Source organism: Carlito syrichta, unplaced genomic scaffold (genome assembly GCF_000164805.1).
Source record: "Carlito syrichta isolate Samal-C Ts95f unplaced genomic scaffold, Tarsius_syrichta-2.0.1 Scaffold314000, whole genome shotgun sequence".
NCBI lineage: Eukaryota > Metazoa > Chordata > Mammalia > Primates > Tarsiidae > Carlito > Carlito syrichta.
Genome location: NW_007258096.1, coordinates 104,069 through 119,282, shown reverse-complemented (window position 1 = coordinate 119,282; position 15,214 = coordinate 104,069). Strand labels below are relative to the sequence as shown.

General features: G+C 47.4%; 1 protein-coding gene across 3 annotated transcripts in view; it reads left to right on the top strand.

Moving 5' to 3' along the window:
• Positions 1–14,633, top strand: part of PEX5 (peroxisomal biogenesis factor 5) — a 32,404-nt gene extending 17,771 nt beyond the window's left edge. Inside the window, exon 14 of one of the 3 annotated variants that reach the window (XM_008070747.1) lies at positions 14,593–14,633. The gene's annotated coding sequence lies outside the window, so the exon portion shown is untranslated. Of the gene's footprint in view, positions 1–128; positions 494–7,786; positions 7,947–14,592 lie in introns of those variants that run through there. The other 2 variants (XM_021718901.1, XM_021718903.1) reach the window with 2 other exon arrangements.
• The last annotated feature ends 581 nt before the right edge of the window (positions 14,634–15,214 follow it).

Below are 15,214 nucleotides of genomic sequence, written 5' to 3'. Positions count from 1 at the left end.
AGGAGGGACCGGTGCTTAGCACCAGGACTTGGCACAGCCAGTTGCTGCTGCAGAGGGAGCCGCGGGGCGCTCTGTCTTCTGAGGGCGCGCATGTCTGAGTTTCACGGGAGGCTTGGGTCGTTTTTCAGCGCGTGGGGCTCCCGGTGCTCGGCCTGGCTGGCTGTGTCAGGACCCAAATCAAGAGCCGCATCGGGACGGGTGCCTCTCCTGGGGGAGGCTCTAAAGCGTAAGCCAGTACCTGTATTTGGAGATGGATGTCCACGACCGCGCTGGAAATAAACAAAAAATGTTTGAAAAGGTGGCTCAAAAGGCTGCAAGAAAACGTCTAAAAGAGAACTGCTTCAGTAAATCATCCAGTGAAACGTTTGGCTGTTAAGTTACATTTATGGGACAATTTCCAGTGACACTATAATGAGAAGAAAGGATAGCAGATTATTTACAGATTATCTCAGGAAAAAGTACATCGGAAAGAGAATAAAGGACTATCCCAGTACGTAACAGGTGTGGAGAGGACGAGTGATTCTCCCCTGCTTCAGACTCTGTAACTCCCAAATTTTCCTAGTGCGTGTGTAGTATCGCTTGAGAAAAGACAAGGAAAGAAAACACCACAGGAGAGGGCTGGAGGCAGTGGTGGCATTGCTGCCACCAGAGTGGTCTCAGGAAGCCAGTGTCTGTGTGCTGCATGGCGGTGGTGCGCAGCTGCAGGCCAGGATTGGGCTGGTCAGGCTGTGGCCGTGGTGTCCACACTTGATGCAGGGGAGGAAAAGTCTGCCGGCAGACAGGGCTCGAGAACTGAGCGAAGAGCTGGTTAAGGAGTCTCCAGGCTTACCTGCTCCACCTGGTTTTGGTGACTTGAAGGTGTCCAAGAGGATGCTTTTCTTGCATGGTCCATGCCTGGTGCGCTATTTAGACCTCAAATCAAATCCAGCCCCCGCCTGTGTGCCCAGCATGGTTCCAGGCACCAGGGCCCCAGTGCAGGAGACAGACAAATTGGAGAAGAGACAAGACATGACACGACATGGCAGGAAAATTCCGGTTAGTCGTAAGTGCTAGGAGGAAGTAAACATGGCACGCTGTGCCAGAGATGGAAAGGAAGGGTGAGGGGGGGTAACCTCGGGCTGGTCAGGAAGGGCCTTCTCGGGAGGTGACTTGGGGGCTGGGAGCCGCGAGCCCTGGGGAGGCCTGAGGAGGGTGGCCTGGGCCCCGGGGAGCAGATGCAGAGGCTCTGTGCTGAGGTCAGGAACGCTGTGCCTGTAGCAGAAAGGGGCCGGGGTGACTGGTTGCCTCTTGGTGTGTCCACGTTTTCGCTCCCTCACACCTCTGACTTCTCACAGTTGTGTGTGATAGGCAGAAGTTGAGGGGTGACGTTGAGCTGATGCCTGTTGAGTGAACCGGATGCGTCCTGGAATTGTGGGCTGCAGGAGCAGGACGTGCCAGCTGCGGTCCCCATGTGGGGAGAATGCTTTGAGCCTCTCCTGGGTGGAGGCGTCGATATTCTTGGCCACGGTGTCTTCCTCCCCCAAGGGAGAGGGCCAGGACGGGTCCTTCTCCGGAGGGCTCTGCCGGCGGAAGGCACGGGCTTCTGCCGGCCAGCCACAGAATGAGCCCGAAATCCGGCTGGCCTCTCCTGGCGGGGAGGGCGGGACCTGGCTCCCTGAGAGAAGCTTCCGTGGCGGCCGGCGTGTGCATCCCGTGCAGGGGCCCTTGGGCCCCGGGCTCCGCTGTCGGCTGTCGCGTGGGAGCGGGAGGGAGCCTGGCACGGAAGCCGAGGCTCGGAGGCTGAGACTGTGGGTCAGCGGCCCCCTCCCTGGGGCGACGAGGTGGGGGGTGGGAGGTGCCGCCTTGGAGACATTGGCATTGGCGGCCTTGGCCGCTGACATTGGGATGCGCTGCTCCCCGGGGCCCAGGTGCCGTGCTCTTTTTGGTCCTGCTGCCTCTGCCCAGGCTGGGAAGGGGGAGTGTTGGGACACAAAGAACCGTGGCCGTGGCTGAATAGGAGGCTCAGGAGAGAACATCAGCAAACCACACACACACACCCCCCCACCGTCAAAATGCCAGTGGCACGTCCAAGGACTTCCTGGAATGAATACACGTGATTTTCTGACTAAAAATTCAATAAGTAAATAGAAAAGGAGGCTGGCCACTGCAGAGAAACAACGTTCTGAAAAATCAAGCGGAGGAGATAAAAGTGTAAGACTAAAACAGAGAAATAAAAATTATTAGGGGAAGACAAGGGATTAGGAGGACAGATCTAGGAAGCCTAATGTGTAAAACGTTAGAAATCTCAAAGGACAAATGAAGGAGTCCGTTAAAAACAATTTAAGTAAGATAAATTAAGAAATGGAGCTCAAGATCCCATCGCAAAGCTGTGCCGAATCCCATACACGACTCGGTAGGAAAACTGGGCTTCCCCGGGTCAGTTGGAATGACAGGATTCTAGAAGAGAATCTGTGGGGGGCTGTGCCCACCAGAACCAGAACCAGAACCAGATGGACATAACTACCAGAGTAGATGGTAAGGCTGGAGTGGGAACCAGGAGCCTCATCCTTACAAAACTACTGTGATGGTTAATAGACCATGTTGTTTGTTCTAAGAGCAAGAGGGGGCTGGGTGTGGTGAGCCACACCTGTCATCACAGCACTTTGGGAGCTGAGCCCAGGAGTTTGAGACCAGTCTGGGCAACATAGTGAGACCTCGTCTCTATCCCCGCCCCCCACAAAAAAATTAGCTGGGTGTGGTGGTGTGTGCCTGCGCTCTAGGCCACTTGGGAGTCTGAGGCAGGAGGATTGCCTGAGCCTGGGAAGTCGAGGCCATGGTAAGCTGTGATTGTGCCGTTGCACTCCATCTTGGGCGACGGAGTGACACACACGCACACCCCCACAAGGAAAGGCAGCCGCTGAAGGGGCTGCAAAAGGCCGACGTCAGCCACGATGACGACGGAGTCAAGATCCTTGCCCAGGCTCAAGGTCTGCATGCGCGACTCATTGGAGAGGAGGCTGAGGCCCCGTGGAGAAGAACCTCGTGGAGCGCCACGCACGGGTGGGAGTGGTTCTCGTGGTGGGTCTGCTGTGGGTGCTTCTCCTGACGTCTAGCTCTGCTTAATAGAGTCCGTTGCAGTCACTGAAAGCATCGCCCCTTTCAGTTTCCCAGGCACCTCTTCCCTCCTGTGTCCCTTCAGGGGCCGAATTATAATGAAACCTTTTTATTCATTGCTTATGATTGTTACGTGACATTTGAGACACATCAAGTTAACATGTCATTCATAAAGCATAAAATGAGATGATCCCTTTCAGCGTCGCAAGAATGTCATCCATGACATTGAGACGCTGTCCTTCCTGTCTGTCTGATCTTGCTGTTTTCTCAGAAGTAACCAGTATCCCACATTTTACAAAGTATTTTTATCACACATGATTCTCTAAATAATAGCGTGCATATTTTTGAGTTTTCTAAAAAGGGCATCATTCTGTTCCAGTTTCCTGGGATTTGCTTTTATTCAAAACTTTCATATTTCAAAGATGCATTCATATTTTGGTATACAGCTGCAGTTCACAAGTACCCCGCAAGTTATCTGTTTGTTCTTTTGGTTAACATCTAGGCTGCTTCCACTTTTGGCTATGGTGAGCAAATTGTTGCCGTGCATGTTCTCAAAATGCTCCTAGTGCACACGAGCATTTCGGGGTGTATACCAAAGAGTAGAATTGTTGGCTAGGGTGTATTCCAGTTGTCTGGGTATATGCCACGGGGCAGAATTGTTGTGAACCTCTAACTTATAAGGTAGTGCTGAATGGTTTCGAGAGGGAGTGCCCATTCCAGCCCCGCCGCCTGTGCGTGAGAATTCGTAGTGCTCTGTCTTGCTCCCGCACTTAGTACTGTTGAGCTCCAACTTGATCACTAACTTGGAATTGTTAGGCTCATTGATTTTTCCATTCTCTACTGACTTTGAAATATGGTATTTTTTCATTGTGATTTTACTTTGCACTTTTCTGATTGATAAAGAGATTGAACATTTTTCCTTATTTATTGATCACTCATATTTCCCCTTCTGTGAACTGCCTGATTTATGAATATAGTCTGTTTTTCCATTGGGATTTTTTTGATACTGATTTTTAGAAGATTTTAACATATTTTAGCTGCTAATGCTATGTATTACAAATAAACTCAGTTTGTGGTTTGTCTTTTCACTTTCCGGTCTTTTTTGATGAACAGAAATTTATTGTAGTTGAATTTCTCATTCTTTTAAAAATGATTTTTGTGTGTGTGTATATAAAAAAGTCCTTGCCTGCCTCAAGGTCACAAAGATATTATCCTACGCCTTCTGTAAGTGTTAATGACTTGCCTTTCACTGAAAACTTTAATCCATCTGAAATTGAATTTTATGCATGGCCTGAGGTAAGGGTCCATTTTAATATTTTTCCATATGAATAGTTAATTACTCCAGAACCATTCACTGAAGGACTTCTCCTTTTTCTAGTGATCTGCAGTGCCACCTCTGTCATGTATCAAGAGTTCATATATTTGATCCTATTTCTGGCTTTCTATTTAGTTTTATTTCTTTGGAATCAGGGTCTTCCTCTGTTGTCCAGGCTGGAGTGCAGTGGTATGATCACAAACATCCCAGCTCACAGCAGTCTCGCCCTCCTGGGCTCGGGTGATCCTTCTACCTCAGCATTCCCGGTAGCTAGGGCAGCAGGCACGCACCACCATGCCTGACCAGTTTAAAAAACTTTTTTTTTTTTTTGTAGAGGCGAGGTCTTGCTATGTTGCTCAGGCTAGTCTCGAACTCCTGGGTTCAAGCAGTGCTCCTCCTCAGCCTCCCAAAGTGCTAGGATTGCAGGTGTGTAATTGCCACTGTGCCTAGCCTTATTTATTTTTTTATCTATCCAGTGCCACACCACCTTAGTGATCTTTGTCGTAACCCTTTGTCTCTTTCAGAGATAATATCCTCACTTTCAGTGTTTTTGAAAAAACTTCTTGAGTCCCTGTTGTTTCACATATATTCTATAACAAGTTTATGAAGTGTCACATAAAAAGCCTATTGGGATTTTAACTGGGATTGCATTTAATCTGTAGATCAGTTTGGGGAGGGCTGATAGCTTTTCAGTAATTCTCTTCCATGAAGCTTGGGCAAATACCTTCCAATATACTTAGATCTGTGTTATTGTTTTAATGCAAAGTCAGAGAGCCGCTTCGTGTAAAGTTTTATCTTGGTTAAATTTTTTTGTAGGTACTTACTTGTGACAATAAAGTATGACTTTATTAAATTGTATGTTAAGCTTGTTTATTTCTGAAATATAAAAATGCAGATTTTTTGTTTTGAGTCAGAGTCTCACTTGGCTACCCAGGCTGGAATGCAGAGGCAAGATCATGACCTCCTGGACTCAGGTGACCCTTCTGTCTTAGTCTCCTGAGAAGCTGACGCTGTGCTGTGTGCTGCCGCGCCAGCCCGCTTTTATTTTGTGTTTTGTCGAGATGAGGGCTTGCCGTGTTGCCCAGGCTGGTCTCAAACTCCTGGGTTCAGACAGTCCTTTCATCTCGACCTCCCCAAGTGCTGTGATTACAGGTGTGAGCCACCACACCTGACCACAAGTGGTTTTTTGTATAATGAGATTATATCCGATCGCCAAATTCTTTTACAGCTTCCACAGGTTTAATCAACCTGACAATAGATCCCTTTGGATTTTCTAAAATCATAGGCAATTCTTCCATGTAAAAACAATGACTTTTTAATTTCTTCCTCTTCAGTACGTTTTCTTATCATACTGTACTATTTGGAACCTCTGGCACCAAAACGAATTAGTTTATTCTCGCTTGTACATGCAATGTTTCTAATTTTTTGCCATCAAGAATGACTTTTGTTGTAAGTTTTGGACAAAAACAGTGTATTAATTTGCAGAATTTTCTGTTTTCCTTAACTGATAAGAACTTCAAAAAATTATGACTTTTCAAAAAAAATTCATTAAAAACCATAAATAGGTGTTGAATTTAATTTGTTTAGACATTTTCAGATAAGTATAGACTATTAACTAATTATGTCAGTATTATATCAGGCCAAAGTTCTAACGTCATCTTGGGATTTTAGAAATTATATCGAAGTTAGCATCAATGAGCAATACTGTTGATAATCCAAATTTATCAGAAACGTATAGCATCTTACAGTTTTACCCACATTGTGTACTTGGGTAACTTCATAGTCTGTAAGACTTGTAGCAATGACTAAGTTTAAAAAACTATTTTATAAAGACATTAATTATTTAAATTATATAAATTTAAATATTAATGACGTAAAATTATTTAGACACTCATGTACTTCCATATATACATTACATACTCTTAAATAACAACAAAGCTTATTATCTGTTCTATCTAACTTTGTCTCTAAGGCACCTGTAAGTATTTTAGGAGGTTTCATTTAATCTAGTCTTTTTAGGACAAAACCCATGACCGGCACAGTGGCTCATGCCTGTAATCTCAGCACTTAGCGAGGCAGGGGCAGGAAGATTGCTTGAACCCAGAAGTTTGAGATCAGCCTAGGCAACACAGTGAGACCTGTCTCTAATAAAAAAATTTGACTGAGTGTGGTGGTGCATGCCTGTAGTCCCAGCTACCTAGGAGACTGAGGCAGAAGAATTGCCTGAGCCCAGGAGGTCAAGGCTGTGGTGAGCCGTGATCGTGCCACTGCACTCCAGCCTGGGTGACAGAGTGGTACTGAAAAAACAAAACATATGGTACTCTGTTCTTTGTAAGCGAACCTTGAACAATTACAATACTATAAGAAAGTGTTTGGAGCCGGGCTCGGTGGCTCAGCCTGTCATCCCGCGCCTTTGGGAGGCTGAGGTGAGTGGATGGCCTGAGCCCGTGGGTTCGAACCCACCTGGGCAGCGAGACCTTATCTCTACAATAAATCAAAAAATCAGCCAGGCATGGTTGCACATGCCTGTAATTCCGGCTCCTCGGAAGGCTGAGGCGGAAGGATCGCCAGAGCCCAGCAGGTCGAGGCTGCGGTGACCGGGAGCGGCCACTGCACTCCAGTCTGGGTGACGGAGTGAGACTCCGACTCAAAAAAAAAAAAACAAAGCAAGACCGAGTCTCCGGATCGCGCACGTCCCACTTCTGCCACCTAATGTTGGCCAAAGCAAATCGTCTGCCAAGAGGGTCGTCTTGAGCCGCTCCGGTGCCTCCTGCAGGTGCCAGAGCGCAGTTGCAGGCAATGTGGGCGGCCGGCCCCTGCAGCTGGCCCCTGTAGTCGTGCGCACCCATGCGCTCCTCTTCCCTTCCTGAGTTTCCTGGGGTTCCCTGCGTCTTCACCCCAAGTCACTTAACCGTAGGTCCTTAGCTGTTGTCCCTTGGTGGCGATTCGTGAGAGGCCGCAGGTGGGACGGTCTTTCAATTCAAGCACATTCTAGAGTCCTCACGCTCTTCCAGGTTGATGGAAACTGTACAGCTGGGTTTTATTCAATCTACCCGTTTCTTTGCTTCTTTTGTTTCGAATCAGAGGCTTTCTCTGTTGCCTAGACTGGTGTACAGTTGCACCATCACAGCTCACTGTAGCCTCGACCTCCTGGGCTCGAGCGAGCCTCTCATCTCAGCCTCTCGTGTAGCTGGACTACAGGTGTGCACCATCACACCTGGCTAGTTTTTTTGATTGTTTTGTGGAGACGATGTCCTGCTATGTTGCCTAGGCTGGTCTTGAACTCCTTGGCTCCAGCAGTCCTCCCGTCTCAGCCTCACAGAGAGTTGGGATTACAGGCATGAGCCACGGCTCCAAGCCTTTCTTCCTTTTCCTTAGAGATATGCAACCTCTGCAGATACTGCCTCAGAATCGGAGGGCTGGAGTTTCCTTGGGATCCTGAAATTATCTTGGATTCTCTACTTACTGTCTTGGGCATTCATGTTGGAAAACACACTTGTTCAAACAATAGATGAAAATTATTAAAGTTTAGACACATTAGAGATACATAGCAACTGTATATATTCTTATAAAATAAAACAAATCGTCAGATCAGGGACAAAAGCCCATCCATACCCTCAAGATAAGACATACACCTTGTCCTAGGACGTTTAGCAAATGGCACATTTATTCCACTGCTAAGGCCAAGGGTCCCTTGTCTTGAGGAAGGGCTGTCATGGAGGGTCGTATATTTTGTTCTCCTCTAACCTCTACTCTAGTTAAAGTTTTCTAACAATCTGGGAATTCTTATCCCCTGGGCCTGCCGTTCGGCTTAATCTAAAATGTCACAAAGAAACCAGACACAGTGGCTCATTCTTGTAATTCTAGCACTTTAGGAGGCCAAAGTGGGAGGGTTGCTTGAGCCCAGGAGCCGGGGCAACATCACGAGGACTCATCTAAAAAAAAAAAAAAAAAAAGCCAAGTGTGGTGGCACTCACCTGTAGTCCCAGCTACTCGGGAGGTGAGGCAGAAGGATTGCCTTAGCCCAGGAGGTTGAGGCTACAGTGAGCCGTGATCATGCCATGACACTCAGCCTGGGTGACAGAGTGAGACCCCAGCTAAAAAAAAAAAAGGCACAAAGAAAGAAACCTTGTCTCAAGCTGGGCTAATGAATCTATGTAACATGATAAAACTTTTAAATAAAGAGACATTCACTCTAAGAGGACAGAGCTTGCACCACGTTTCCTCAGAGTTTGACAACACAGGCTTCTTTGGTTTGAAAAATTCTTGCGCCGTCTCCACCAATGACACCTGGCAGCTGCTAGAGGCAGCAAAGGCTACCAGGACCGCCACTGTCATAGATTTCCAGTTCTCTTATGTTTTGATGGTTTCATGGCCATTGTTTGGGCCACGTTAGAAGCAAGCACAGTCAGGCAATCTTCCGCCTTCGAATGAGGGCGACGCCAACATTCTTCTGTCCCATATTCGGGCTCATTTAGGAGTCATGATCGTCTGCCTTTCATGTCTCAGTGTAAGCGCGATGAATCATCTCAGTCTCTTTGTCTGAATAAGTTACCCAGAAGAAAGTATCACAGGCCTCTGTGTTCCGGTAAGAGGAATTCAAAAGCATCCGTTGTGGTTGTCTGAGCTACCTGGAACGGCCAACTGCAGACCAGCAGCAGATGGCGCCAAAGGAACAGACGGCCGCGTCCTGCCACCTCCGTTGTCACCCTCGGCCTCCTGCACCCACCCCAGACTGCCGCCGGCTTCGGGGTTGCCGTGGTCAGCTCAAGAGCCGGCGCTCTGCAGTCAGGCTGCCCGGCTTCCCGGTGCCACATTTGCTCGCTGGGTGACCTTGGATGACTGACTTAACTCGGTTTTCTTCTGGGTGCAATAGGAAAGTTAATAAAAGCTCTGCCTTCAGGGCTGTGAGTTATTACATGTACTCACGGAATCTCCTGGCACGTAATATGTCTTTAGAGTGCTAGCTGTTACTTGCTGGACCCCCCCTCCCGTCTTTTAATGTCTCCAATGGTATCTAATTCTGTTGCATCGTTACCTCTCCTTTAATCCACACCTAGGCTCCACAGGAAGCTTCTTACGACCAAATGACCAGGGCATCAACAGCCCTCAGGTCTGATTTATAGGTGGTTCTGATGATATGTTGGTGCCACCTGAAAGTGGATGGACGTTACAGAATCCCTCAGGGGTGATCCGGAAAGAGAAGTATCTTCTTAATGGTCAGAAACGTTGAACAGGGCATCTGTAGTTGTCCACTTTGCCTGGAAGGAGAAAAGGCCAGTTCTGGATCTGTACTGATTCATGGGTAGTGATGAATCGTTTGGCTGGATGCTCAGGGACTTGGAATAAACACGACGGGAAGATTGACAGTGAGTTGGAGAAGAGGTATGTAGGTCGATCTTTTGACGGGGCACAGGTGTGGAGATATTTGTGTCCCAGGTGAATGCTCACCAGATGTCATGTGTTGCAGAGGTTGTGCTCAAAATCATCTTGACAAGATGGCCTTTTTTAGATGAGAAAATACAGTTTATTTAGAAAGTAAATTAGAGAAGAAGAAGAAGAAGAAGAGAGAGAGGGAGAGGGGTGGGGGAGAGAGAGAGAGGAGATTCACCTCCCCAAGGTAGGGGAGAGGGACAAAGCCAGGAAACATGGCCCGGCCATCGCTCAAAGAGCACATGGCTCCACCATACCTTAGCAAGGCAGTAACTGACAAGATGGCCTTTTCTGTGAATGCCAACCAGCTGCTTTCCCAAGCAATTTCAGGGATGCCTGTAGGACTTAAGAACAAAGACATCAGCCGGGCTTGGTGGCTCAGCCTGTAATCCCACGGCTTGGGAGGCTGAGGTGAGTGGATTGCCTAAGCCTGTGGGTTCGAGACCCGCCTGGGCAATGTGGAGAGCCCTCATCTCTACAGTAAAAATCAAAAATCAGCTGGCTGTGGTAGTGCGCACCTGTAGTTCCGGCTACTTGGAAGGCGGAGGCGGAAGGATCGCCGGAGCCCAGCAGGTCGAGGCTGCGGTGGCCGGAAGCGGCCACTGCACTCCAGTCTGGGCGACAGAGTGAGACTCCAACTCAAAAAATAAAAAATAAAAATAAAATAAAATTAAATTAAAAAAAAAGAACAAAGAGAGCATAGTGTCAAGGATAGAGGCTATGCCTGGGCTCAGCTGTTGGACTTTCTCTCATCAAGGCTGACCTGGAGTCACTTTGGCAAGTACCCAGGTTGCCAGCCTATCATCCTATGAACAGGTTTAGTTTTAACTGCAGTGTTTCCACAGTCTCATCTACACCTTTCATGAACCATCTTCCTTTTCTTAAAAAAATGTTAGGGCCAGGTGCAGTGACTCACACCTGTAATCCCAGCAATTTGGGAGGCCGAGGCAGGAGGATTGTTTGAGCCCAAAAGTTCGAGACCAGCCTAAGCAACATAGTGAAATCTCATCTCTGCAAAAAAATTGAAAAAATTAGCTGAGTATGGTGGCATGTGCCTGTAGTCCCAGCTATGCGGGAGACGAGGCAAAAGGATTGCCTGAACCCGAGAAGTAGCATCTGCAGTGAGCTGTGATCATGCGACTGTACTCCAGCCTGGGGAACAGAGTGAGACTGTGATTAAAAAAAAAAAAAAAAAAATTTTTTTTCATGAGCTTCTTACAGGGAAAATTCCTGCAGGAATCATTCATTCTGGCAAATTCATGCAATAATGACCAGTTCTGAATTCCTTGCTGAATTTTTGAAAGCACTCTTCTGGGTTCCAGCGCCTCGATCCTTTCCTCATCTATGCAATTCTTTTCCTCTGCGAAATTATTTTTAGTGCTCTATTTGTGTTCCATCCCCCCAGCTTCTCTCCCATAGGTGCCATTCTGGTAATAGCTGGGACGCCATGGTGGAGCATTCTTTTGAGTGCTTTGATCAGGCAAAGCTGGCCTGCTGTTGCTATATCGCAGTTTACCAGCCTTGGAAAAGCCAGCGTGGAAAGGCCTTACCAGCCATGACTTGCAACTTCTGGAAAGCTACACAAGCACAGTTCATTGTCAGAACGTAACCTTCTTGACAGCCGGTCGTGAGCACCTGTGACATCCACAGGATGGAGCAAACCAATGGCGACCTTTCCTACAAGGCCGCCTTTTTATCTGCTGGGTCTTACTTGAAGGGTGCCTATGAATCCCTTTTCCTTGGTTTTCTCCCATGCTCCCGTTTGATTTCTTTTCTCCTGTTCCCATTGTTAAGACTTCATCCTCCTACTTTCCCGTGTGCTCACACTAACAATATCTGTAGGTTCTCCTTTCTGTTGGAGGTGAAGGTCATGGTTAGGGAAAATAATCCACATTAGTTGCCCCGCATTTTTAGAGCACCTACAGGCAAATGAATGTCCCTCTGGTTACTGTGGATTGCATTTCATAGGCTAAGCTTGGTGCCTCGGGGGTTCTTCATTTTAAGACTTACAAAACAAATCAACTGGCCAATTTTCATGAGTACTTTCATTCTATTTGCAAGGGAACTGTTACAGGCGTTGGTGAAAAGTGGCCAACAAGATAGGCATATTGTCTGTCCTCCTCTATTAATAACCTAGTGATGAAGAAAACAGCAAATAATAACGAGATGGGAGAGAGATTAAGTGCTGCAGAAGTAAACAGATATGCTGGGCATGGTGGCTCACACCTGTAATCCCAGCACTTTGGGAGGCGGAGGCAAGAGGATTGCCTGAGTCCAGGGGTTCGAGACCAGCCTGGGCAACATAGTGAGACCTCATCTCTACAATAAATAACGGTTGTAAAAAATTAGCTGAGTGTGGGGCACGCACCTGTAGTTCTAGCTACTTGGAAGGCTGAGGTGGAAGGATGTCCTGAGCCCAGCAGGTCGAGGCTGTGGTGGCTGTGAGAGTGCCACTGCACCCTAGCCTGGTCGACAGAGTGAGACCCTGACTCACACACACACAAGTAAACAGATATGTTTTTGAACCTTGGTGGATGGGAGAAGCCTGAAGGAGGACGTCACAAGAAAAGACGAGTGTTTCAGACACCCAGGATGTTGGTTCCTTCACCTAGGTATGAGTGCGTGAGAATACAGATTCTAAAAGCCTAGAGAAGGACTGAGAGAAGGGAGGGATGACCGCATGAGGCAGGAGACAAGGCACCCTGAGCATCTTACTGGAAAGGAGGAAGATGAAGGGAGGAAAAAAGTAACTGTGAAGAGAAGTGATTGAGAAAATATTTCTAAAAAGATTAGTCGTCTGTTCTGTGATGTGTCTTTTCCCCCATTGTCTCAAGGAGCTCTTGAATAAGGAGTTAAAGTCGATTATTTAATTCTAAAATTCGTTAACGTTGGGGAGATGATTCTGGGGAAGAAGTACCATATTTTAAGTGTGTCATGGACAAATTTGAGTTTTTCAGGGGCGGGTGGCCAAAGATGGGAATATCCGAAACCATGTCCTATGGAGATAGGCTGATTGCAATGCGTACAGTTTAGCCCGAGTCCTAGTAGAGTCAGGGTGGAGTTTTCCTAGACAATTCTTCACGTGTCTGCTGTACAGAAAAGAAAAGAAATGTTCTGAACTTCAAAAGGCAAAACTCTCAGCTAAAGGATGGAGGTCTCAGGGAAGCAGATTTCTGTTCAAGCTGAGGTGAGACAAGCTGTCAAGGAATTTCCCCTTCGTGATGGTCTACAGGGAAGGAAAAGATGGTGTTGCAGTGACCCTTCTCTCTGTGTTTATTACTTGAGGATGCCAGGTCTCTTTTTGAGGTGTGTGTGGGTTGGAGAGCAGGGCTGAGGCCGTGCATACACAAGATGTGCTTTACAAGCATTTGTTCATAAACGTGATACACGTAAGTACATTACCCATGGGTTCTGATCAGTGCCATCTTCATGCCTCGGTGTTCAGGGCTACGGAATACAAGAGCACGTCTTGTCCTCAGAATCCTTTCGTTTTGGTGCGAATTCTCCCGGCCAGGGTGGGCATGCCTCTTCCTTCTAGGCCATCTGTCCTCCCCAGCTGAGGTCCCTCTGGACCACTTATCCCTTTCCCTCCTGGGCCAGAGGGGTAGATCACCAACAGAAGCGAATTTACTGAGTGATAACTATCTGCACCTGTAGCAGGGTGAGCCCTGCACGAGCGTCTCCCTACTTTTTATCTCTTGATTTGACCTTCTTACTCAAGACAGTAGGATGGCTCCGTCGTACTTGAAATATAACTCAGGCCCTTTATGCGATCTTGGCCCGACGAACCTCCTCTGCGTGTTTCATGCCCCCTTCATCTATGCCGATGGCACTCAGACCACAGTGGCATCCTTTTCCCCCCAATGATTCCTCCTTAGGGCACTTGCACTGGGGGTTCTTCCATTGCTGGCTACTTCTTAACGTTTAGCTCTTGGCTGATGTGTCCTCTCTTCAGTGAGCACCAACCAGTCTAAAGCCGTCTAAAGAGGAACTCACCGATTCAGCCGTTTTAGTTTCTTTGTAGCACCTGTTGCTCTCTCTGATGTAGTCTTTTCTGTGTGTATATCTGTGTTCAGTATACACCCTTTTTCATGTATGATGTGAGTTTTATGAGGCTCAAACTTGTTCACTCCCATATTTCCAGGGCCTGGCAGAAAGCAGACACTCAGACGAGATGGGGCATGTTTAGGGCCGTGTGGCCGAGGTGACAGCAAGCACTCAGTAGACGTTTGCTCAGTCAGTGAGTGGGTGGAGAAAACCCACTCTAACTGCTAGGTCCTTTCTTAGATGACAGGGGTAAAAACAAGGCTAAGTGGGTCATAGGCTGCCAGTGACAGCAAACACGATGCTCTTAGTTTTAGGAGCTGGGTTAGCTTTCAACTCTGGGAAAAAGTGGTTCATCTAGTAAAGACGATATGTAAGGAGGGACCCCAAAGCCCTGGCATTATCTTTTGGTGGGCAGGCCCCTTGTAGTGTCGGCTTTCTCTGCTTGGTAAGTTCTAGAAACCCATTGGCATCAGTGTACTAGCTAGGGTTGCTGTGAGAGGCTGCGTTCAGCTTCCATGTATTTTTTTTTTTTGAAGACTCTTTCAACAAGTTTGCCCAATTCATGATGGGTGGTTTATGAGTGTCCCTGCCCACACCAAGCAGAATGTTCAGCAGTTTTTGACCCAAACCAGTATGACCTCCCATGACCCACCCTTCCTATTCACCTGATCTCGCCCTGAGTGACTTTTTTTTTGTTTCCCCAGATGAAAAAAATTCATCAAAGGGAAACGTTTTGCTAATGTGGAAGAGGTGGAACAGAAGATGGCAGAAGCACTAAAAGGCATCAGAATCGACAAGTTCAAAAGGAGTTTTGAGCAGTGGAAAAAGCGTCTGGATGGCGTATTGCATCAAGTGGAGAGTACTCTGAAGGGGACTGAAGTTAAAACGTGGAAGAATAAATGCACAAGTTTTTAATAAATACCTTCTATTTTTTGGGGTACTGTCTCATCTCTCCAAGGTCTACAGTGAAACAACTAACTTGGTAACATTTTAAATATTGTGTAATAAGCCAGGTGTGGTCACTCACGCCTGTAATCCCAGTTTTTTGGGAGGCGGAGGCGAGAGGATTGCCTGAGTCCGGGGTTCGAGACCAGCCTGGGCAACTTGGCAAGACATCGTCTCTACAAAAAAAAAAAAAAAACAAAATTAGCTGGACGTAGTGGCACACACCTGTAGTTCCAGCTACTTGGAAGGGTGAGACAGAAGGATCTCCTGAGCACAGCAGGTGGAGGCTGTGGTGGCCATGAGCATGCCACTGCACTCCAGCCTGGGTGGCAGAGTGAGACTCCAACTAAAAGCGAAAATTATATAGACTTTTTTTCCTGT